The sequence below is a fragment of the Bombina bombina genome, chromosome 8 (genome assembly GCF_027579735.1).
Source record: "Bombina bombina isolate aBomBom1 chromosome 8, aBomBom1.pri, whole genome shotgun sequence".
NCBI classification, from domain to species: domain Eukaryota; kingdom Metazoa; phylum Chordata; class Amphibia; order Anura; family Bombinatoridae; genus Bombina; species Bombina bombina.
In genome coordinates, this window is record NC_069506.1 from 166,761,428 (window position 1) to 166,784,046 (window position 22,619).

A 22,619-nucleotide genomic window follows, 5' to 3' on the forward strand; every position below is an offset into this window, starting at 1 on the left:
TGCTGGTGCAACGCCGCCCCCTGCAGACTCGTGGCCAATGGGCCGCCAGCAGGAGGTGTCAATCAACCTGATCGTACTCAATCGGGTTGAATTCCGGCGATGTCTGTCCGCCTGCTCAGAGCAGGCGGACAGGGTTATGGAGCAGCAGTTTTTGTGATCGCTGCTTCATAACTGCTGTTTCTGGCGAGCCTGCAGGCTCGCCAGCAACACGGGGCATCAAGCTCCATTCGGAGCTTGATAGATAGGCCCCATTATCTATCTTTTAAAACAACAAAAATTCTGGTGTTCACTGTCCCTTTAACTTTGAAATTTGTTAGAAAAAAAATCTACTACCCATTTGAAATTCAGAGTAAATGCTATTGTATTGTCTTGTTATCTTGCATGTGTTGATTATGCAAATCTACTTTGTTTACCGGTCCTTTAAGCAAAGTTTAGTGTTTTTTTTAAAAAAGATAAATAATTCCTTTATTACCTATTCCCCAGTTTTGCATAACCAACACTGTTATATTATTATACTTTTTACCTATGTGATTACCTTGTATGTAAGCCTCTGCAGACTGCCCCCTTATTTCAGTTCTTTTGACAGACTTGCATTTTAGCCAATCAGTGCTGACTCATAAATAACTTCACTGGGGTGAACTCAATGTTATCTTTATGGCACACAAGAACTAGCACTGTCTAGCTGTGAAAAACATTCAAAATGCTCTGAAATAAGAGGTGGCCTTCAAGGGCTTAGAAATTAGCATTTGAGCCTACCAACAAAGAATACCAAGAGAACAAAGCTAAATTGATTATAAAAGTAAATTGAAAAGTTGTTTAAAATGGCATGCCCTATCTGAATCAGGAAAGATTAATTTTGACTTTGTTGTCCTTTTACATTTTATATTTGTTCATTGTTACTTTTTTAATACAAACCCATACTAGGGGTTTGCAGCTGATTTATTGCGAACCATAAATAATGCTGTTTTTTATTCCCCATTTGCTAATGCTTCATACTGTTGCTCAGGTATAGATTAGCAATATTCTCAAGCAATATCTCTATGACCTTCAAACAAAAGATCTATATCCCTCTCTAGCATGGTTTTATTAATATAACATCTTGTGTAATGTTTCATATTATAAAGCACAGAATACATAAAGCAATAACAATATTGTTGCTGTTCAATAATAACTCCCAGTAAAATTATGGTGGAAGCAAATACAGAAGAGTAGGAAGCCATATATAAATAATTATTAACTAGGGAGGAAGTCATAAAATATTTAGGAACAAGAAATAAAAAAACAGTTGCCCAGGTGATAAAACTTAGATTGTGAGCTCATAGGTCTCATGCAAGAAAAGGTTTACTGCTATTAGTGCCTCATGTGCAGGGTCCACTACACTTTGGACTTGACATAAATGTATTTGATTGTTGTACTTTGTAGTTTTATACATAAAGTCATAGTGCTGTGTAATATATCAGAACTTTATAAAAACTGATTAAAATAATGGAATTTTTTTGTCTAGTGTGTGAAATTCCATCTAGTTCCTACAGTTTAAATGTTTTTATTTTCACTTTTCCTTTCCTTATTAATTGTTAAAGGGATAGTAAAGTCCAAATTAAACTTTCATGATTCAGATAGCAAATTAAATAATTAGAACAATACATACACAGGGCATATTAATAAGTAAGTCACAGAGTTTCCTGTCTCGCAGGGCGTAAAGCTAAGTACTGAACCACAGATAGCATATTTCTCTGTTTATCAACACCTAATACCACATGATCTATTGGTTACTTTTTAGACAAAGGAGGGGAAAGGAAGGGACAGGGGAGAGAAAGAAAGCAGGGGGGAAAAACAATTAAAAAAATGTGGATATGGTAGATTACCACAGCCCCAACAACACTAACTCTGAGTTCCTGAATGGGTGAATCAAATAATCTATCTCATTAGGGGAGAGTTTTAATAAATACTGACCATTTCTTAAAAAACTGCCAAATGTTACGTTCATTATTCAAGCTAGTATCAATCTGTTCTAAAATACATTCGGCTAGATTACGAGTTGTGCGTTAGGGTAAAAAAGCAGCGTTAAGAGGTCCTAACGCTGCTTTTTTACGCCCGCTGCTATTACGAGTCTTGAAGGTTTAGGGGCACCGCACACTTCTTTGGCCTTACCGCAAAAAGACTTACGTAAACTTCGTAAAGTCTTTTTTTCTATGGGACTTCCATAGCGCCGGTATTACGAGTCCTGGGAGGCCAAAACGTGAGCGGTACACCCTACCCTGTCAAGAGTCCTAACGCATTTAAAAGTCAGTAGTTAAGAGTTTTGTGGTACAACGCCGTAACATAAAACTCATAATTAAAGTGCTAAAAAGTACACTAACACCCATAAACTACCTATTAACCCCTAATCCGAGGCCCTCCTGCATCGCAAACACTATAATAAAAAATGTAACCCCTAATCTGCCGCTCCAGACACCGCCGCCACCTACATTATACTTATGAACCCCTGATCTGCCGCCCCCAATGTCGCCGCCACCTACCTAAACTTATTAACCCCAAATCTACAGCCCCCAACGTCGCCGCCACTATAATAAACATATTAACCCCTAAACCTAAGTCTAACCCTAAACCTAACACCCACTAACTTAAATATAATTTAAATAAATCTAAATAAAATGTACTATCATTAACTAAATTATTCCTATTTAAAACTAAATACTTACCTATAAAATAAACCCTAAGCTAGCTACAATATAACTAATAGTTACATTGTAGCTAGCTTAGGGTTTATTTTTATTTTACAGGCAAGTTTGTATTTATTTTAACTAGGTAGAATAGTTATTAATAGTTATTAACTATTTAATAACTACCTAGCTAAAATAAATACAATAGTACTTGCAAAATAAAACCTAACCTAAGCTACACTAAACCCTAGCCTAAACTAAACTACCAATAGCCCTTAAAGGGCTTTTTGTGGGGTATTGCCTCAAAGTAATCAGCTCTTTTACCTGTAAAAAAAAAATACAAACAACCCCCCCAACAGTAAAACCCACCACCCACACAACCAACCCCCCAAATAAAATACTATCTAAAAAATCTAAGCTCCCCATTGCCCTGAAAAGGGCATTTGGATGGGCATTGCCCTTAAAAGGGCAGTTAGCTCGTTTTCCGCCTAAACCCTAATCTAAAAAATAAAACCAACACAATGCACCCTTAAAAAAAAACCCTAAAACACTAACCCCCTGAAGATCGACTTACCGGGAGACGTCTTCATCCAAGCCGGGCGAAGTGGTCCTCCAGACGGGCAGAAGTCTTCATCCAAGCCGGGCAGAAGTGGTCCTCCAGACGGGCAGAAGTCTTCATCCAGACGGCATCTTCTATCTTCATCCATCCGGCGCGAAGCGGCTCCATCTTCAAGACATCTGACGCGGAGCATCCTCTTCTTCTGACGACTAAAACAGAATGAAGGTACCTTTAAGTGAAGTCATCCAAGATTTGGTCGCTTAGATTCCGATTGGCTGATAGAATTCTATCAGCCAATCGGAATTAAGGTAGAAAAAATCCTATTGGCTGATGCAATCAGCCAATAGGATTGACGTTCAATCTTATTGGCTGATCCAATCAGCCAATGTGATTGAGCTCGCATTCTATTGGCTGATTGGAAAAGCCAATAAAATGCAAGCTCAATCCTATTGGCTGATTGGATCAGCCAATAGGATTGAACATTCAATCCTATTGGCTGATTACATCAGCCAATAGGATTTTTTCTACCTTAATTCCGATTGGCTGATAGAATTCTATCAGCCAATCAGAATCTAAGGGACGCCATCTTGGATGACGTCACTTAAAGGTACCTTCATTCTGTTTTAGTCGTCGGAAGAAGAGGATGCTCCGCGTCGGATGTCTTGAAGATGGAGCCGCTCCGCGCCGGATGGATGAAAATAGAAGTTGCCGTCTGGATGAAGACTTCTGCCCGTCTGGAGGACTACTTCGCCCGGCTTGGATGAAGACTTCTCCCGGCTTCGTTGAGGACTTCGGCCCCGGCTTAGATGAAGACTTCTCCCGGTAAGTCGATCTTCAGGGGGTTAGTGTTAGGTTTTTTTAAGGGTGTATTGGGTGGGTTTTATTTTTTAGATTAGGGTTTGGGTGGCAAAAGAGCTAACTGCCCTTTTAAGGGCAATGTCCATTCAAATGCCCTTTTCAGGGCAATGGGGAGCTTAGTTTTTTTAGATAGTATTTTATTTGGGGGGTTGATTGTGTGGGTGGTGGGTTTTACTGTTGGGGGTGTTGTTTGTATTTTTTTTTACAGGTAAAAGAGCTGATTACTTTGGGGCAATGCCCCGCAAAAGGCCCTTTTAAGGGCTATTGGTAGTTTAGTTTAGGCTAGGGTTTTTTTTTATTTTGGGGGGGCTTTTTTATTTTAATAGGGCTATTAGATTAGGTGTAATTAGTTTAAATTTCTGTAATTTGTTTATTATTTTCTGTAATTTAGTGTTTGTTTGTTTTTGTACTTTAGCTAATTTAATTTAGGTAACTGTATTTAATTTAGTTAATTTATTTAATTATAGTGTAGTGTTAGGTGTTATTGTAACCTAGGTTAGGTTTTATTTTACAGGTAAATTTGTATTAATTTTAGCTAGGTAGTTATTAAATAGTTAATAACTATTTAATAACTATTCTATCTAGTTAAAATAAATACAAACTTGCCTGTAAAATAAAAATAAACCCTAAGATAGCTACAATGTAACTATTAGCTTAGGGTTTATTTTACAGGTAAGTATTTAGTTTTAAATAGGAATAATTTAGTTAATGATAGGAATTTTATTTAGATTTATTTAAATTATATTTAAGTTAGTGGGTGTTAGGTTTAGGGTTAGACTTAGGTTTAGGGGTTAATAACTTTAATATAGTGGAAGCGACGTTGGGGACGGCAGATTAGGGGTTAATAAATGTAGGTAGGTGGCAGCGATGTTAGGGACGGCAGATTAGGGGTTAATAATATTTAACTAATGTTTGCGAGGCAGGAGTGCAGCGGTCTAGGGGTTAATATGTTTATTATAGTGGCGGCGACGTTGGGGGCAGCAGATTAGGGGTTAATAAGTGTAGGTAGGTGGCGGCGACATTGGGGGCGGCAGATTAGGGGTTATTAAATATAATGTAGGTGGCGGCGGTGTCCGGAGTGGCAGATTAGGGGTTAATAATATAATGCAGGTGTCGACAATGTCTGGGGCGGCAGATTAGGAGTTAATAAATATAATGTAGGTAGCAGCGATGTTGGGGGCAGCAGATTAGGGGTTAATACATATAATGTAGGTGGCGGCGGTGTCCGGAGTGGCAGATTAGGGGTTAATAATATAATGTAGGTGTCGGCGATGTCGGGGGTGGCAGATTAGGGGTTAATAAGTGTAAGATTAGGGGTGTTTAGACTCGGGGTTCATGTTAGGGTGTTAGGTGTAGACATAACTTTAGTTTCCCTATAGGAATCAATGGGGCTGCGTTATTGAGTTTTACGCTGCTTTTTTGCAGGTGTTAGACTTTTTTTCAGCCAGCTCTTCCCGTTGATTCCTTTTGGGAAATCGTGCACGAGCAAGTATGACCAGCTCACCGCTGACTTAAGCAGCGCTGGTATTGGAGTGCGGTAAGGAGCAACATTTTGCTCAACGCTCACTTCTTGTCTTTTAACGACGGGTTTCTGAAGACTCGTAATACCAGCGCTGCAGGTAAGTGAGCGGTGAGACAAAATTGCTTGTTAGCACCGCATAGCCTCTAACGCAAAACTCGTAATCTAGGTAATTGTTTCTTCAAACAATTTTTGATCTCCAAAATATTAGGAATCACCTTCTCTTTTCATTTTTTAAAGATTAGATATCTAGCTGCTAAGATGATCATATTAATAATGTTGTTATTTTCCTGAAGTTCCTTTGTATCCTTCCAACGGAAAACTAGACGAACCAATGATAGTACCAGATGAGAAACCTCAGTATCTTGTTGATCCAGTTTTCTAGTTTCAACCAAAAGTGTCTAATTTTTGGGCAGTCCCCAATCATATGTTTGTTAGCTGAAGGAAACAAGCATTTTGGGCATTTATTAAAGTTGAAGCTCCCCCACCTAGAGCCTTAATCAGGGGTATAATAGGTCTTATATAGTAATTTGATGTGAGATTCCCTCCATGTTGTAGAAAGAGTGACTTGCATAACTTTTGAAATAGAAGCTTGAATGAGACTGGTGTCAATATTGTTTTGAGGTATCAGTGCATTCCAATTAAAGGAGATCTTCTCTAAGTTAGGTACACCTTAAAGGGAACTTAAAAGTTGATAGCATGGGGAAATTGACATATGCCCTTTTTAACCAGAACAAGCCAGTTCTCCAGATTTCCCAAAGACCAATTCCAGCCAGATTCATTTAAGGATGAAATGTTTTACTTGTAAATAGGCGAAAAATTCCTTATTGGAAAGATTAAATTCTCCCTTAAGAGTACCAAAGGTTTTAACACATTGCCTGTCCTTATCTATTAGATGAGAAACATTATTGAGTCCCAAATTGTGCCATCTTTGGAAAAGTGCCAATGGCAAACCTGCTTGAAATTTGTGGTTCCCCAAGAGTGGTAGATAGTTAGATACCTTGCTATCCCCAAGGCTAATAGATTACAGATCCTTCACCAAGCCTGTAGTGGGTTAAATATTGTTTAAAGTCTTTTCACTTCTCTGGGTACTAATTTAGGGTTACAATAAATAAAAGCTATGGGAAGAAATGGATAGATTACATTTTCTTCCATTTCATTATCTGTAACGTAGTCCCTGGTGAAAATCCAATTTGCCGCTATACGCGCAGACAAAATTATATAAACGCAAATCTGGTAATGCAAGCCCCCTGAATTTTCTAGGTAGGGAAAGTTTAGATAAGGAGATCCTAGGTTTTTTACTCTGCCATAAAAAGCTTCTCAATGCAGTATTAAACATCTTTATACCCTTCCCTTTAAGAATTATTGGGATATTTTGAAGAACATATAACAATTTTGGGAGGAGAATCATTTTAAACAGTGCAATATGGACTGAGATAGAGAGCGGGAGGTTTTGCCAGTTTTTCAAACTTTCTTTGATTTTTGCTAATACTGGAAGAATGTTGAGATTGTACCAATTGTCGGGGTTAGAAGAAATAGTTACACAGAGAAATTTAAATGATTCAGAGACTATTCTAAAGGGTAAATTTAATAGGGAGTCCTTATTATTCCTAATCCAAAGTAGCTCAGACTACTCATTTGGTATGTTGAGAAGGATATCATCAGCATAAAGAGCTATTTTAAGCTCCTTCTTATCTGTTTTTATACCTTCCAATTGTTTTCTGATCACAATTGCCAAGGGTTCAATGGAAATATCCAAAAGGAGAGGAGAAAGAGGGCACCCCTGACAAGTTCCTCTTCTTAACATTATTTCCGAAGATACTATATTATTGATTATCTTCTTCATGTGTGGTTTATCGTACAAATTGTCTATAAATTTAAGAAACTTACCTTTAAGGCCAAATTGAGATAGAGAAAATAGTAAATGGTCATAATGAACTGAGTCAAATGCCTTTTCGGCGTCTATTGAAATAATTGCTAAGTCAGGGGTGCCATCTCCCCCCCCCCCAGTTCTGACCTCTCCAGAGTCTTGAAGTGATCAATAGTAACCAAAGCTTCCCTTATCTTAGCTGAGGAGTTCCACTTGTAAAGAAACCCGGCTTGATCTTTATGTATAATGCTAGGAAGAAGAGATTGTAATTTTTTCTCTAGAAAAGAATCTTGTAGTCATCTTTTCACTAGAAAAGTATCTTGTAGGCAGAATTCAAGAGAGCTATAGGTCTATAAAACTCCTTTTTACTAGGATCCTTCCCCTGTTTGAGAATTAGAGTAGTATATGAAGCAGTCAAGTAAGGAGAGAACGGATTGCTATCAATATAAATTTCATTAAAGAGCTTACTTAAATGTGGGACAATGAGTGGGGAAAGAATCTTATAAAATTAATTAGGTAGCGTGTCGGGTCCAGGTGCTTTATTTAAAGAGAGATCTTGAATAGCTCTCAAAATTTCTGACTCAGAAATAGGGGAGTTCAAAGTTTCAGTTCATTCAGATGTGAGAGTTGGATAAATAATTTTGCTCCAAATTTTGTCACACTGAGATTTATTTGAGTTTTTAAGAGAGTACAGTTCTTGAAAATAATCTGAAAAAGCCTTTAAAATATCTCCTGAATTTATGAGAGTTATACCTTAATTTTGAAGTGATTCAATCAGTGGTGATCCTTTATCTCTTTTTACTAGATTTTCCAGAAGTTTCCCTGCTTTATTTCCATATCTATAGCGTTTAGCTTGAAATTTTAGATCTTTCTGTGTCGCTACATATACTAGAAAAGTATCCCTCTCTTTTTTCGCTCTAGTGTATTTTGCCCAGCTCTCTGGTGTTCTTTCTAGCAGATAGTGATTATATGAATTAGTTACCAACTTTAATACTTAAATAACAAACACACCAAAATACTGCGCTGACCGTATGTACCGTTCTATATACAAAAACGTAATTGATTAGAAATATTCCTATACGTATACTATAACATTCAACCATTAAACCATTTCAATTATGAGTGTTTCCAATGTTCTATTTTGTATGTGGTTACTTATATAGTATATATACTACAAAAATAATTAATAAACAATAAAATCTATTAAAATCAAATTTCACATAGATACTTCATGGCTCTAGGAGTATGGTAAAAAACTAATGTCAGTAACATCACTTCCACTGGGCGTTCTCACTTCCTCTGGGTAATTCTCCCGTGCTACTGAGTCGATGGTGCTGCTTCTTTTTCCCAGAGCACTAAGGAGTGCACTGACAACGAATACACTGAAAAGATAGAACACAGAGCGCATCCATGACTCAAGGTGAATCCAAGACAATTTTAATGTGAGCATACAAATTGTTGCACTTACAAGAACATAAAGAAAATGTGCCTGAGTTATAGCTGGTCCATGAAACAGATCCGGGTAACAGGTCCGTACAGGATTAGGTAAGATGCCCTCTGTTTACTCCTCCTGCAAGCCCTGCGCTCTGTTTTGTCACTAAGAACTTTTTCAGTCTCTTTCACGGCTTTTCCAAAATACTGATGGTTGCTCTGATGAACCTTCCTATCGTCTACGCATTTCATCCTGCTCTATCAGACTTTTTCAAGACTCTGAAGGCGACTGACATTTTTCGGCGTGATCCTCTCTTATATATGTTTGCTGGCCACTCCTCCGTTATGGTGCATGATGATGCTATCTTTGTTTACATACACACCTCTTTGGCCATGTGTATCCGGCATGCAGAGGAGCGGTTTTAACCATCAAGCCTCCATATAGACTTCACGGCAATCCTGTACAGCTAAGGTATTCTTCTAAATAGGTTATGTACATGCCTCATTAATTTATGCAAGTGCAAATTAAAAACACAGTAAAACTAAAAATATATGAATATATAAATACATCTTAATACATAAAAACATCTTAATACATAAAAACATCATTTCTATTACTTCTAAAACACATGTACAAGACACCCTATCTTCTAATGTAACATACCATTTTTCAATAAATTTTCTTTCATATAAAATAGCTAAACATACACTTTCATACATCATATTAAAAACAAAAATGTCATATTAAACAGCGTATCATATTAGAGAAGCGTATCATATTAAAAAGTAAATCACATTAGATTATATATCACAGTAAACAATTATATCATGATATTAAAAACTGTATCATATTAAAAACTGTATCATATTAAAAACCTCATCAAGCTAGAAGTATTAAACTAAACAGAAAACTTAGACTACATATGGGGAAAGATACACAAATAGATGATACCCTACCTAGATCATAAAGGCCTGTAGGTCCAAATCAATATTAAGACCCTTAGGTTTTAAACTCTCCAACTCATGGATCCATTTTGTTTCCTTTTGTCTTAAAATAGTTAACCTTTGGTGTGGATTTGTATCTAGTGGAACAATCTCCAGAATGCTAATTCAAAGGCTACTAGGATCCTGTCGATGATATAGCCTGAAGTGTTCAGAAACGCTATGTGTCTTCAAGCCTATCTCTATATTATTAATATGCTCATAGCATTTCCTTTCTATTTTCCTCTTTGTTTTCCCGATGTAAATTTTTCCACAGCCGCAGGTTAAACCATAAACTACAAATGTGGAGTGACAGTTGCCCCTGGCTTTAATGGGCACGCTTTTGGTATTGTTCCAATGCATGATAAAGTCACGATTCCAACTATGGGCACACATACAGCAATTGACATGTCCACATTTGAAGGTTCCTGGTTTCCCTGTGACCCATTGATCAAGAGTCCCTACCCTGTTTGTATTAATCCCTTTAATTTAGACGGGGGCCAATATGTTTTTTAAGTTTCTACTTCTTTTAAATACAATATTAGGTTTCTCTTCACTGATGGATCCTAGTAGGGGATCAGTTTTTAAGATCCCCCAAAGCTTATGAAGGGTTCTTTTGATGAAACCTGCTCCCTCACTGAATGTCGTGATAAACCTCACACTATTATTAAGATGATCTTTTTTTTTGTGTTTCGTCCTTCTCTTTGAGGGGATATAACAAGTCGCTACGCTCACATGTAGCGTTGACTTCTCTTGCCTGATTGATTAGCTCTCCGTCATATTCCTTTTCTGTAAATTTATTTTGGAGCACATCTGCCTCCTTATAGTAGTCTTCTAGTCTCAAACAATTCTGCCTGATTCTGCGGAATTGTCCATAGGGCATATTCTGTTTACAATTCTTCAAATGTTCACTTTTGGCATTAAGAAAATCATTACTATCGGTTGGTTTCCTGTAATTTCTTACCATCACGGAATTTGATGTGGGGTCTATGAACAATTCAATGTCTAAGAACTCAATACTTTCTTTTGAGATTTTTTTTTCTGTAAATGTAAAGACAATTTTATTGTGAGCATACAAATTGTTGCACTTACAAGAACGTAAAGAAAATGTGCCTGAGTTATATCTGGTCCGTGAAACAGATTCGGGTAACAGGTCCGTACAGGATTAGGTAAGATGCCCTCTGTTTACTCCTCCTGCAAGCATCTTTGTCTCTAAGTGATCTCGTTTACTCTTAAGGTGGTTAGGATTCTGCCTTAGCCTGTCTAAGGGGTATTGTGGTGCCATATTGAAATCTCCCCAACTATCAGATATCCTTCTGAACATAATAACATTTTTGATTGCAAGGCCTCCCAGAATACTGGGTTAAATACATTTAGTGCATAAACATTGCATAACGTGTTTAGAGTTTTAGCTACTTTAATATTCAACATTAGGTATCTCGACTCTGGATCCACATTGATATGTAAAACTTCAAAATCAATCCTTTTCCCTATAATAATAGCAACACCTCTTTTCCTCTCCATACTTGGAGAGGCAAAAACTTCCTTGACCCATGAACATTTTAATTTTAAAACCTCTTCTAATTTTAAGTGGGTTTCCTGAAGAAAAGCTATGTCAGTATTTATGTCTTCCGTTTTAATAGGGGAGGTGATGCCACCGATATTCCAGGAAACTATCTTTAACCTGTCTACCTTATGCATCTTTCACAGAAAGAAGAAAAAAAATAGGGAGGGAGGGAAGGAACATAGAAGGGAAAGAAGGATACACACAACAAAAAGAACCCATGGGCCACCTCATAACCCACATCTTCCCTAGGCCCATGAATGCAAAGCCAAGTAAAAGGACTGTAATATAAAACTCAAAAATATCCAATTCAACTACTGGTCTGGGGGTCTTAATTCAGCTAAGAACTTCTCTGCTTCCTTGGCAGAGTGAAACAAATGTACTTCATCATTGATGAAAATCTTCAGCCTAGCTGGGTAAATTACAGTGGCACGATGGCCCCCGAAAATATTGAAATAAAGTAACTTTGTCCTGAAAGTTTAACAATTTGGCAATAATTGGTCTAACTTTCCCCTTATTATCAGTTAATGGTCTGCCTAGTCTGTGCGCTCTTTCTAAAACAATTTGTGGATGTGAATGTGGGATCTTTAAAAGTTGCACTAGGGTGACAGAAATAAATTTGTACAGGTCATCATACTGTTTTTCCTCCGGGACCCCAATTTATTCTAAAATTGTTCCTCCTAGAGCAATTCTCTAGGTCCTCAACTTTAATCTGGATTTTTGAAAGTGTTGAATTGGTGACTTCAAGTTTAGAGCTATGATTTAGACTGAGATCTTCTAAGTCCGATACTCTTTATTCTGCCTCTTGCAACCTATTGGAGAATTGTCTGATTTAACTTGTTAATGACGAAATGTCTTGCTTAATCTCAAGTTTTAGAGTGTCAAATTTAGGAGCCAGAGCTTCAGAAATGCTAACCACCAGTGCTTGAGTGTCCAGCAACTCGTTAAAATGTGAAAGACTGGTGGAAGCTGGGTGTATATCTGCCAGGGTCTCCAATGTGTCTTTGGTTTTCCTATCTCTTTGTTTGGCCACCATAGCTGGAGAGGGAGTTTTTGAGTGAGTGTTAAGAAATGTATCCATATAATGTGAGCAAGTGAAGAAGATGGGAACCCCCCCCCCAAAAAAAAAAAATAGGAGGGGGAAAAAACCCTGACAAGGTAAAGGTGAAATAAATACAAAAGTGAAATTAGGGAAGGGAACAAAAAAAAAAAAAAAAAAAAAGGGGGAGGTGACTATGTGTCTGGGTGTGGTGTGACTGTGTTCAAAAGTGCAATTCTTGAGAAGATTTTAAACCAGTTATGGAGAGTGACAAATCATTTGACAAGTTCTAATAGAGATGAGAACAATGATTGAGGCCCTGGTGGCAAGTGTCGTTCTAGTCATTTAATGCAAAATAGTTTAAATTCGAGTTTTTTGGAGGTCCACTTAATGTAAATTCTGTAAGGACAAATTTGAGCGAGAGATCAAATTAAGTATAGAGTCTGGCACTAGAGCCAAAAAAAAGATGAGCCCCCTCATTTCCCTTTTCTTTAAAAGTAGAAAATAAAAGTAATGATTCTCAATGGGGGGCTAGATGTTGTGGCACCCAGTTATCTTTAATTGAACATTTCTATAGACATCACATAAAAAGGTAGTCCCTACCTAAGCTCTGTTATTTTTAGTTTCAGCTATATATGGACTCTTTTAAACTTTACCAAAGTATTTATCAGAGTAAAAGAAGTCCTATATAAAATTGACACAATATGGTTAAAGGGTCCAGTAGATTCATAAAATGATAAAGATATTCAGGGTTTGGTCTCCATATTACCTTTCGTTTTTTTACAGAAATTTATAAAAGACAACAGGCTAATTGGTTAGCTCTGCCTAAAGCAGTTTAAGACTACCAATTTTTAAACCCAGACCCTCTGACAATCTTTAATACTTCGTTACAGAGTTTTGAATCCACCATTAATGATTATATAAACTAACTGAAAAGTTGCTCCGACAGTATCACTTAACCAAGCTTTAAGAAAAACATGCAAAGGAAATACCAGAAAGAATAAACTTGATTATGTTAATACAATACAATTGTCAAATCCAGTATCTTGCAATCGCAGCACTTATGTAGGGGTAAAGGGTTCTGTCTCAGAGCTGCCTTTCTGCCTCCCAAAAAAAGAAATTTATGTGATCACAGAGCTTATGAGGGAATAAGGGGTTCTGTCTCAGAGTTACCTTTCTGCCTCAAGAGAGATTTATGTAATAACAGAGCTGATAAGGGGTTCTATCTCAGAGTTACCTTTCTGCCTCAAAAGAGGTTTGTGACACACAACAGGTAGAAAGATTATCTCACCCAAAAAAGTACCGATCTGCCAGGTTCTATTTAATTTTTTTAGCAGTTCCTCATACACATAGTTTAAATATAATGTAAATAGGAGGCTTTCCTAGATAGGGGAGAAATTCCAGTAACATCATTCAGCCAAAGACAAAACAAAGAAGAACCACACATGTGAAATTAGTTATTAGTACAACTATGGTTTTCTTAACCTTCCTGTTATTCAAGGTTTTATACTTATAAATAATCTTATTCCAAAAAGTAAGGAGACATTTTGTTTTTAAAGCAAATTCCCATGTCCTCCTTCCTGCAAATAGAGCATTCTATAGGTAAGATTATTTGTATTTACAATCAGTCTCTTTTATATTACTTTTTTCTTCAAAATCCCATTCAAACTGGGCAGAAACAGAAAGTCAGCAGCTGTTATACTACAAAGCCAAAACTTCGAGACTGAGAGTGGCTATGTAAATTTTAGGGAAAAATGTTCCCCCAGGGTTGATAGGTGGGTGTAGTATACAAACAGAAGAGATTGTGGACCGACACTCAGAGTACCTTTCGGTGACCAGGAGACCCTGATGGACTTAAGAACAGTGTATTTTGATAGACACAGTACCAAGCTGATTTCAGAGGACACAAAGATATAAAGATGGTCGACGCTGAAGAGAGAGCAAAATCCTCACCCTCAGTTGGCTGCAGTAGCCCACACTGTTCCCCAGCTCAGCTCCTTCCAAGCCTTTTAGGGCTCAATTATCAGTACAATTTCAGGGAAGCAACAAACCCCACACATCCATAACTCAGACTGCCAGTCGATGCTAGTGCCCTGTTAGGGAAATTCTTGAAGTCCAGTCGATTTTGGGACAACAGGTGTGGGAACTCTGTGCTGGAAGAATAGTAACCCCCCTCACGCAGCACCAGTGGGAGGGGGGAAGCAGGCAATCACCAGTCGATGCTAGTGATTCTTGGGGGCCCAGCCAAATTCCGGTCAGCATGTATGGGGGCTCTGTGGTGACAAAATAGTAGACCTCCCTCACGCAGCACCAGTAGGAGGGGGAAGCAGGCGAATGTCGTCTTAATCCCTGGTGGACCGCCGATGTGTACACACACAGCTCGGTGGAAGCGCCATAGAATAGCGCAAACAATGACTCTTTGTTTCAGTCAAGCAGTCAACCCCCCTCACGCAGCCCCAGTGGGGGGGATTAAATGGCTGTGCCCTTCTCAACTGTACTCTCAGGGGAAAAAATAAAGGCAGTCCTTTAGGTTGCTGCAAAAAGCAGACCAGTGCGATGGATTGGCACTGTAGAGCTCCGGCAGCGATGATACATGCACTAAGGTAGCCGTCCAAGGGTTTTTGGCGCAGGAATTCTCCACCAACGGCTCTTCTGGAAACATGAGGAGCAAGTGTTACGTGACATTCCGCTTACGCTCCTCCCCCGGGAACTCAGGACGTGTCATTTTAAAGAACTTACAATTTACTTTTATCATCAAATTTGCTTTGTTCTCTTGGTATTCATTGTTGAAAGCGAACCTAGGTAGGCTCATATGCTAATTTCTAAGCCCTTAAAAGGCCACCTCTTATCTGAATGCATTTGACAGTTTTTCGCAGCTCATGTGTGTCATATAAATAATATTGTGCTAATGCACAGGGAGTAATTTAAGAGTCAGCACTAATTGCCTGTAATGTTTGTCTGTCAAAAGAGCTGAGATAAGGGGCAGTCTGCAGAGGTTTAGATAAAAGGTAATCACATTGGTAAAAAGTGTTGGTTATGCAAAACTAGGGAATGGTAAATAATGGGATTATCTAGCTTTTTAAACAATAACATTTTTGGTGTATACTATTCCTTTAATCTGGTTCCTTACTGCTCTGTATTATGACTAGCCATAATATACAGTTATTTACTTTCATATATGGTGTATTATATGAGTAAATACCTCTGATAACTATTTTATAAAAAAATGTTTCCTATATGCCAAATGATATACCAGTTGTGACTAAGTAACATTAATTAGTAGGTGCTAGAAAGATAATCTAATAACATAATGCAGAATCATTATTAGTGAAGCTGAAATGTATATAGATGTGTGAGAGCTCACAAACATAATGAATAAAATAAATCTTGATCTGTGAAAATATTTTAAGTCATCAAAGGAACAACATACTGGAAAAAGTTTGTAATACGAGCTGCATAGAATAAATGTATGCAAATTGTTCCTTTAGGTTTCATTTTTTTTTAAATAGTTGTGTTTGCTCATTTAAACTATAACCCATTGTTTTAAGAAGATGGCCATTCAAATGGTTTGAACCTGCAGGAAGAGTAGAGTTGCTTATTTTATCACCCCCACTATACACAAAGACCAATACATAGGTACTAACATTTTCATTATGGGACGTGGTTCCTATGAGCAAAACCATCAATTTAAATTGCAACAATATACCGAAAGGAACAATGTAATATTATACTGCTATTAGAGATGTGCATTACATATGTGCATTAGAGATGTGCATTAGAGATGTGCATTAGAGATGTGCATTTGGCGGTTTCGTGAACCTTAGATTGCGGAAGAAGATGATCCTTCATTCCCCTCTGCTATTTTTGTTGACAAATTCACTCTTGTGCAACAAAAATCTGTGCAAATCTAGATATTAGCATCTTGCTGTTGCACATGAATGGCACAAAGGGCTGCTTTCTTCCGCATGCACATCTCTGGCAGCTGGTACATAAAGCCGTTGGGAACACAAGAAAGGAACAATTATTTACATCAAACGACCGTCTTCAGAAATCCATCCAAATTATGTATCTATCTTTTTTTATACTGTATCTAGAGTCTATCCTACTAATATGTGCACTAACATATGGCAGAAAGCTTCAATATTTTAAAAATAACTTAAAATAAATAAATAATTCTGAATATCCCCAAATTTCATAAATACAAAACACTATTATATATGTTTGGCAGCAGAGGATTTAAACACATTAAACACTAAATATATTTTATAAGAATTGAGGTTATGTCATGCCTCACTATAGTCAGGGGTGCTACCTCTGTCCTTCACTACATTCACTGACCTGTTTGCACATGTGCAGTAGCTCTCCTTCAGACACAGTGTAACCTAGGTTCTAAAATGGCAGCAACCACAATAAGAAGAAGGTGCATGAACTGTATTTAGTGTATACCGTCCCTTTAAATACAAACATGTTTTCTTTAGATAACATAATTTATGTAAGAACTTACCTGATAAATTCATTTCTTTCATATTAGCAAGAGTCCATGAGCTAGTGACGTATGGGATATACATTCCTACCAGGAGGGGCAAAGTTTCCCAAACCTCAAAATGCCTATAAATACACCCCTCACCACACCCACAATTCAGTTTAACGAATAGCCAAGAAGTGGGGTGATAAAAAAGTGCGAAAGCATATAAAATAAGGAATTGGAATTATTGTGCTTTATACAAAATCATAACCACCACAAAAAAAGGGCGGGCCTCATGGACTCTTGCTAATATGAAAGAAATGAATTTATCAGGTAAGTTCTTACATAAATTATGTTTTCTTTCATGTAATTAGCAAGAGTCCATGAGCTAGTGACGTATGGGATAATGATTACCCAAGATGTGGATCTTTCCACACAAGAGTCACTAGAGAGGGAGGGATAAAATAAAGACAGCCAATTCCTGCTGAAAATAATCCACACCCAAAATAAAGTTTAATGAAAAACATAAGCAGAAGATTCAAACTGAAACCGCTGCCTGAAGTACTTTTCTACCAAAAGCTGCTTCAGAAGAAGAAAATACATCAAAATGGTAGAATTTGGTAAAAGTATGCAAAGAGGACCAAGTTGCTGCTTTGCAAATCTGATCAACCGAAGCTTCATTCCTAAACGCCCAGGAAGTAGAAACTGACCTAGTAGAATGAGCTGTAATCCTCTGAGGCGGAGTTTTACCCGACTCAACATAGGCAAGATAAATTAAAGATTTCAACCAAGATGCCAAAGAAATGGCAGAAGCTTTCTGGCCTTTTCTAGAACCGGAAAAGATGACAAATAGACTAGAAGTCTTTCGGAAAGACTTAGTAGCTTCAACATAATATTTCAAAGCTCTAACAACATCCAAAGAATGCAACGATTTCTCCTTAGAATTCTTAGGATTAGGACATAATGAAGGAACCACAATTTCTCTACTAATGTTGTTGGAATTCACAACTTTAGGAAAAAATTCAAAAGAAGTTTGCAACACCGCCTTATCCTGATGAAAAATCAGAAAAGGAGACTCACAAGAAAGAGCAGATAATTCAGAAACTCTTCTGGCAGAAGAGATGGCCAAAAGGAACAAAACTTTCCAAGAAAGCAATTTAATGTCGAATGAATGCATAGGTTCAAACGGAGGAGCTTGAAGAGCTCCCAGAACCAAATTCAAACTCCAAGGAGGAGAAATTGACTTAATGACAGGTTTTATACGAACCAAAGCTTGTACAAAACAACGAATATCAGGAAGAATAGCAATCTTTCTGTGAAAAAGAACAGAAAGAGCAGAGATTTGTCCTTTCAAGGAACTTGCGGACAAACCCTTATCTAAACCATCCTGAAGAAACTGTAAAATTCTCGGTATTCTAAAAGAATGCCAAGAAAAATGATGAGAAAGACACCAAGAAATATAAGTCTTCCAGACTCTATAATATATCTCTCTAGATACAGATTTACGAGCCTGTAACATAGTATTAATCACAGAGTCAGAGAAACCTCTTTGACCAAGAATCAAGCGTTCAATCTCCATACCTTTAAATTTAAGGATTTCAGATCCTGATGGAAAAAAGGACCTTGTGACAGAAGGTCTGGTCTTAACGGAAGAGACCACGGTTGGCAAGAGGCCATCCGGACAAGATCCGCATACCAAAACCTGTGAGGCCATGCCGGAGCTACCAGCAGAACAAACGAGCATTCCTTCAGAATCTTGGAGATTACTCTTGGAAGAAGAACTAGAGGCGGAAAGATATAGGCAGGATGATACTTGCAAGGAAGTGATAATGCATCCACTGCCTCCGCCTGAGGATCCCGGGATCTGGACAGATATCTGGGAAGTTTCTTGTTTAGATGAGACGCCATCAGATCTATTTCTGGAAGTTCCCACATTTGAACAATCTGAAGAAAAACCTCTGGGTGAAGACCATTCGCCCGGATGCAACGTTTGGCGACTGAGATAATCCGCTTCCCAATTGTCTACACCTGGGATATGAACCGCAGAGATTAGACAGGAGCTGGATTCCGCCCAAACCAAAATTCGAGATACTTCTTTCATAGCCAGAGGACTGTGAGTCCCTCCTTGATGATTGATGTATGCCACAGTTGTGACATTGTCTGTCTGAAAACAAATGAACGATTCTCTCTTCAGAAGAGGCCAAAACTGAAGAGCTCTGAAAATTGCACGGAGTTCCAAAATATTGATCGGTAATCTCACCTCCTGAGATTCCCAAACTCCTTGTGCCGTCAGAGATCCCCACACAGCTCCCCAACCTGTGAGACTTGCATCTGTTGAAATTACAGTCCAGGTCGGAAGCACAAAAGAAGCCCCCTGAATTAAACGATGGTGATCTGTCCACCACGTTAGAGAGTGTTGAACAATCGGTTTTAAAGATATTAATTGAGATATCTTTGTGTAATCCTTGCACCATTGATTCAGCATACAGAGCTGAAGAGGTTGCATGTGAAAACGAGCAAAGGGGATCGCGTCCGATGCAGCAGTCATAAGACCTAGAATTTCCATGCATAAGGCTACCGAAGGGAATGATTGTGACTGAAGGTTTCGACAAGCTGAAATCAATTTTAGACGCCTCTTGTCTGTTAAAGACAGAGTCATGGACACTGAATCTATCTGGAAACCCAGAAAGGTTACCCTTGTCTGAGGAATCAATGAACTTTTTGGTAAATTGATCCTCCAACCATGATCTTGAAGAAACAACACAAGTCGATTCGTATGAGATTCTGCTAAATGTAAAGACTGAGCAAGTACCAAGATATCGTCCAAATAAGGAAATACCACAATACCCTGTTCTCTGATTACAGACAGAAGGGCACCGAGAACCTTTGTAAAAATTCTTGGAGCTGTAGCTAGGCCAAACGGCAGAGCCACAAACTGGTAATGCTTGTCCAGAAAAGAGAATCTCAGGAACTGATAATGATCTGGATGAATCGGAATATGCAGATATGCATCCTGTAAATCTATTGTGGACATATAATGCCCTTGCTGAACAAAAGGCAAGATAGTCCTTACAGTTACCATCTTGAACGTTGGTATCCTTACATAACGATTCAATATTTTTAGATCCAGAACTGGTCTGAAGGAATTCTCCTTCTTTGGTACAATGAAGAGATTTGAATAAAACCCCATCCCCTGTTCCGGAACTGGAACTGACATAATTACTCCAGCCAACTCTAGATCTGAAACACTATTCAGAAATGCTTGAGCTTTCACTGGATTTACTGGGACACGGGAAAGAAAAAATCTCTTTGCAGGAGGTCTCATCTTGAAACCAATTCTGTACCCTTCTGAAACAATGTTCTGAATCCAAAGATTGTGAACAGAATTGATCCAAATTTCTTTGAAAAAACATAACCTGCCCCCTACCAGCTGAGCTGGAATGAGGGCCGCACCTTCATGTGGACTTAGAAGCAGGCTTTGCCTTTCTAGCAGGCTTGGATTTATTCCAGACTGGAGATGGTTTCCAAACTGAAACTGCTCCTGAGGATGAAGGATTAGGCTTTTGTTCTTTGTTGAAATGAAAGGAACGAAAACGATTATTAGCCCTGTTTTTACCTTTAGATTTTTTATCCTGTGGTAAAAAAGTTCCTTTCCCACCAGTAACAGTTGAGATAATAGAATCCAACTGAGAACCAAATAATTTGTTACCCTGGAAAGAAATGGAAAGTAGAGTTGATTTAGAAGCCATATCAGCATTCCAAGTCTTAAGCCATAAAGCTCTTCTAGCTAAAATAGCTAGAGACATAAACCTGGCATCAACTCTGATAATATCAAAAATGGCATCACAGATAAAATTATTAGCATGCTGAAGAAGAATAATAATATCATGAGAATCATGATCTGTTACTTGTTGCGCTAAAGTTTCCAACCAAAAAGTTGAAGCTGCAGCAACATCAGCCAATGATATAGCAGGTCTAAGAAGATTACCTGAACACAGATAAGCTTTTCTTAGAAAGGATTCAATTTTCCTATCTAAAGGATCCTTAAACGAAGTACCATCTGACGTAGGAATAGTAGTACGTTTAGCAAGGGTAGAAATAGCCCCATCAACTTTAGGGATTTTATCCCAAAATTCTAATCTGTCAGACGGCACAGGATATAATTGCTTAAAACGTTTAGAAGGAGTAAATGAATAACCCAATTTATCCCATTCTTTGGAAATTACTGCAGAAATAGCATTAGGAACAGGAAAAACTTCTGGAATAACCACAGGAGATTTAAATACCTTATCTAAACGTTTAGAATTAGTATCAAGAGGACCAGAATCCTCTATTTCTAAAGCAATTAGTACTTCTTTAAGTAAAGAACGAATAAATTCCATTTTAAATAAATATGAAGATTTATCAGCATCAATCTCTGAGACAGAATCCTCTGAACCAGAAGAGTCATCAGAATCAGAATGATGATGTTCATTTAAAAATTCATCTGTAGGGAGAGAAGTTTTAAAAGATTTTTTACGTTTACTAGAAGGAGAAATAACAGACATAGCCTTCTTGATGGATTCAGAAACAAAATCTCTTATGTTATCAGGAACATTCTGCACCTTAGATGTTGAAGGAACTGAAACAGGCAATGGTACTTTACTAAAGGAAATATTATCTGCATTAACAAGTTTGTCATGACAATTAATACAAACAACAGCCGGAGGAATAGCTACCAAAAGTTTACAGCAGATACACTTAGCTTTGGTAGATCCAGCACTAGACAGCGATTTTCCTGTAGTATCTTCTGACTCAGATGCAACGTGAGACATCTTGCAATATGTAAGAGAAAAAACAACATATAAAGCAAAATTGATCAAATTCCTTAAATGACAGTTTCAGGAATGGGAAAAAATGCCAAAGAACAAGCTTCTAGCAACCAGAAGCAATGAAAAATGAGACTTAAATAATGTGGAGACAAAAGCGACGCCCATATTTTTTAGCGCCAAATAAGACGCCCACATTATTTGGCGCCTAAATGCTTTTGGCGCCAAAAATGACGCCACATCCGGAACGCCGACATTTTTGGCGCAAAATAACGTCAAAAAATGACGCAACTTCCGGCGACACGTATGACGCCGGAAACAGAAAAGATTTTTTGCGCCAAAAAAGTCCGCGCCAAGAATGACGCAATAAAATGAAGCATTTTCAGCCCCCGCGAGCCTAACAGCCCACAGGGAAAAAGAGTCAAATTTTTGAAGGTAAGAAAAAATGATTAATTTCAAATGCATTATCCCAAATATGAAACTGACTGTCTGAAAAATAAGGAATGTTGAACATTCTGAGTCAAGGCAAATAAATGTTTGAATACATATATTTAGAACTTTAAAAACAAAGTGCCAAACCATAGCTTAGAGTGTCACAGAAAATAAGATTTACTTACCCCAGGACACTCATCTACATGTTTGTAGAAAGCCAAACCAGTACTGAAACGAGAATCAGCAGAGGTAATGGTATATATAAGAGTATATCGTCGATCTGAAAAGGGAGGTAGGAGATGAATCTCTACGACCGATAACAGAGAACCTATGAAATAGACCCCGTAGAAGGAGATCACTGCATTCAAATAGGCAATACTCTCCTCACATCCCTCTGACATTCACTGCACGCTGAGAGGAAAACCGGGCT

At 37.9% G+C, this 22,619-nt stretch overlaps 1 protein-coding gene across 1 annotated transcript in view; it reads left to right on the forward strand.

The window, feature by feature from the left end:
- Window positions 1–22,619, forward strand: part of LOC128638061 (neuronal pentraxin-1-like) — a 41,012-nt gene that overhangs the window by 17,086 nt on the left and 1,307 nt on the right. The window lies entirely within an intron of this gene.